Here is a 4584-nt window from a genome sequence, read left to right as displayed (position 1 = left end):
ATATATATATCCTATATTTGGTTTGAAATTAAAACATTGCTTTACTGACAAGGGAAAGACATACTGTCATATACATAGAATTCATAGGCTATATTATATGGTGAAAAATGTGTCAATAATGTTTAGTTAAAGTCATCTGAATCAACATGGAATAACTTGTTGGCAGCTCCTTAGTTGAATTACAAATATACACGGTGTCACTTATCACACTTTGCACTTTAATTATATCTACAAATTCAACATAATTAAAAAGTAAAAAGAATAACAACAAAACTATATTAACTTGTTACTGAATTCCTACAGAATATATTCAATTTCATGCTGAAACCAGTGCTACTTTATATTTTTATGGGGGAATAATGGTCCACTGGGGATAAAAATTGTACTTATTTCTCCATTTGCCTGATTTCCCTTCAAGAAATCAGCATATAAGGAAAATTTTTTTAACTGAATTTTGTTTGCTCTTGTTTCTTTGTATCCACATCCAATTGCTCATCATATCCTTTAAATACTTATTCCAACTATGAACAACATAATTACACCAAGAATTGTCTAATCAAAGAAGTCAGAGAGAAAAACTTCTCACAAAGATGACAATCAGGGTAATCTCTTCACTATATTCATTATGAATTTTATTGGAGCATATATACATATATATAGATAAACAAAAGTTTCTTCTTTGAAACCAACACAATTTCTTAAATATTGGGACTTCATTTAGCTGGTTTGTTATTAAAAACATGAATTAAAGTAGAAATCTTTTTAAATCTCATCTTACAATATCATAATATAAAATAAAATTATAATATTGGTATGGTTTATGAAGACACTAAAATTTCTTTGTGAGAAAACATAAAAATTATAGTGACCTGTTATTATATTAATGTTACAATTGAAAAACAAACTAACAAACATAGTGATTTAGGAGACTTGAAGTCAATTCCTAGCTCTATCAATAATGAGGAGGGCATGAACTTTTTTAAAGTATAGTTTCCTCTTTTCCAAATTTACTGTGCAAATGAGATGGACATCAAGATACAAAATGCATATAGAACACCAAATACACAAGATAATAAAGGACCTCTCTAAGACACACCACAAACAATATTCCTAGCATACACAATAATGAAAAATATGAAAAACTTCAGGTCACATTTAGAGGTAAACCAATATGGCTTACTTCTGATTTCCCAACTCAGACTCTAAAATCAAGTATGTCTTGGAATGATATATCCCACACTTCAAATAAAAACAATTGCCAGTAAAGATTGGTATATAAAACAAAACTATATTTCAGAATCAAAGAAGAAATAAAAAATTTCCCAAGATAAAAATAAACTAAGAATTCCCAAACACTAAGCACCACAAAAAAATATCTAGAGACTCTATACACAGATGAACTCAAAAACCAACCCCAGAATTAAGAAGTAGGTGAAGCTCTCTAGAAAATAAATTAAATAAAAATTAAAACCAAATTAAAAATAGGGGAAAAGGCATGAAATAAACTTATAGTCATAATAACCCTGAATGTTTATGGTCTCAGCTCTCCAATTAGACATCGTTTGTCCAAATGTATTAAAATTAAGATCCAACTATTTGCTGTTTACAGGAGACTCATCTCATAGGCAATGAAACCAAAAGGCTGCAACTAAAAGGACACACAAAGACATTCCATGCAAATGAAGTCCCAAAACAAGCAGGAATAGCTATTCTCATATATGACCAAGTAGAATTCAAGCTAAAATTAATCATAAGTAACAAAGAAAGTCACTATATACTGGTAAAGGGAATAATTCAGCAAGACAATATCATTATAGTAAATATTTATGCTGTGACATCAAATCCCAGATAGAATAAAATACAACACAATAATAGTGGGTGATTTCAAAATACCTCTCACCAGTAGACAGGTCATCCAGACATAAATCAATAAAAATACTATTGAATTAAAAAAATGGAGCAGAAACAGAGGAAGAGACCTCTGCTCATCAGAGACAAACTATAATCCCTAATGTCATGTCCTCAGTGACTAACCTCCTACAGTTACACCCTACCTACCAATAGTTGCCACCCAATTGATCCATACCCATTTGATTAACGCACTGATTAGGCTGTCATAAAACCAACAATTTCACCTCTGATCTCTGTTTTGTTGTTTCACACATGAACTTTTGGAGGACACCTCATGTTTAAATCAAAACAGTTGCCCATTATATAATGAAACTTTGCTATGTTGGGAATGGTAATACTGATACATGCTACAACATTGATGAAATATGAATACATGCTAAATGAAAGAAGCCAGTCACAAAGATTACATTGTACATTATTGTATTTACATGAAATTTACATAATAGGCAGATTCATGGGAAACAGAATTTGTAATTTTTGTTGTCAAAGTCTAGGATAGTTGAAAGGAAATAGAGAAGGAATGTTAATGGTATCAGGATTCTTTTTGTGATGATGTTAATGTTCCAAAATTGTACAAATCTGAAAATAGTAAAATATCATTAAATCATAAATTTTAAATAGGTGAATTTTGTTTTATGTGAATTTTATTTGAATAAAACTGTTATAGAAAACCGGGAAGCTAGTAGTCAAGTCCAGACCATTTGTGAAGCAAGTGCTTTGAAGCTGTAGTTTGGCTGCTTGGTTTTGATGCTTCACAGGCTATTATTTGACTTTGTAAGCTCTATCTAGACTTTATGCATTAGAATTCTCTTGTTGTATATAATCTGGGAATTGACTATCTTAAAATTTCAGTCTCCCATAGTTTAGTATAGATCAACACTGTCCATTTTCCTGATAGCATTGTTTTCTATTGCTGAAATTATTATCTATTCTTATTTTACTTATGGAGAATATAGAAAAAAACTAAATAATTGTGTCCTAAGGTCATGAAAATGACATAATGGCTAAGATAAAACTCAAATAATGTATTTCTGACAATAGTAATCACTACATTTTGTAAATTCTTTTAATTGTTAAAATTATGGAATTCCAGAAGAATGTATTTTAAAATGTTTATATGATTAGTAAATATTTAATAAGCAGAAATGATCATGGGTATAGGAAAATAAGGAGGAGAGTACTTGAAGAAAAGAAAGCAACTTGGATCAATACCACACATGAAGAGAAAATTTTCAATAATAAATTAGGCAAAACAAGTTCAGTAGAATATAAAGAATTTTAAACAAGTACTGGGAAATGACAATAGGAAAGAAATGTGTATTTAACCTTCTGTTTCTTTTCAGGAAACACACTTTCATTATGCGTACTCTTTAAATTGTTTCAACATTAAATATAAAGACTGATAATTATAGAAGAAAATATTGTTTTTCAAAAGAGGAAAAAATTGCTTCAACTCAAGGTTGAGGGGAGAATGAAAGTTTTAAGAAAGACTAATAAGTATTCCAAAAATAGCATACTATAATAGCTGAAGAATTATATTTTATTTCTATAAACAAGCATGAATAATATTTCAGAAACATAGCACTTCCTTCATACCATGTCATCTTAATTGTAGTTTCAAATTGTCCAAAATCATACATACAGCAAGACCACAAATTCAAATGTATTCAGGGAGTGCCAACAAATGCAGTTAGTCTACAAAATATGCCCATTATGATATAACATGAAATTATGATTATTGCACTAATGTGGAGATCAAAATCTACTTTACAGCCCTTAAGGTTTGAATATTTCACACTCTTATAGCTAAAAAGAGCAACTTGTGCTTCACCCTCAGCTCTCTAGACCTCAGTTTGCAAGCCATCCCGTACACATCAACATAAACACTATTTTTTTCATAAAAACAGTATGTTCACACTTATATTGCTAACAGAAGTTTATGCATCTTTGTACTTGAAAAACCTTCTTTTTAAACTGGAAAACACAAAAAGAAATGGATGAGAAATGGGATATAATACAGTTAGTTGTTTATACAGTTAGTTGTGTTTTACAGTATCTTGATTATTTTCAGTCTTTAAAATGTAGAAATGTAACTTAAATGTATCCATTGAAATAACAGTTCAAGATTGTTCAGTAACAATATTAATGATTCTGTAGTCCTGAGATAATTTAAAAATATTCCTTCTGCTATATGTAGTCAAATGGACATCTCTTGCTGTTTTATTGATTTTATTAGATTTCTACAACATAGTACAATATAGAAGTTATTACATTTTACTACTTTACCTTGCTGTGAATTAGATGATTGCAATAAATTTCAAAAAATTGAGTAAAAATTCATTTAGTGCCTTCCCATAAGAAAAGTATTTTTAAGTATTTTTATATGCTTACTTTTTAATTGTAAACAAATGGGATATATTTTATTTCTCTGTTTGTGTATGAAGTAAAGGCATACCATTTGTGTAATCATAAATTTACATAGGGTAATGTTGTTTGATTCATTCTATTATTTTTTCCCTTCCCCCATGCCCCTCACACCCTTCCCACCCCTTTTCCCTCTATACAGTCCTTCCTTCCTCCATTCTTGACCCCCTCCCTAATCCTAACCCTAACACTAACACTAACTCCTCCCAGCCCCCATTATGTGTCATCATCCACTTAGCAGCAAGATCA

The sequence above is a fragment of the Sciurus vulgaris genome (genome assembly GCF_902686455.1).
Source record: "Sciurus vulgaris genome assembly, chromosome: X".
NCBI classification, from domain to species: Eukaryota; Metazoa; Chordata; class Mammalia; order Rodentia; family Sciuridae; genus Sciurus; species Sciurus vulgaris.
Note: the sequence above shows the minus strand (reverse complement) of the source record.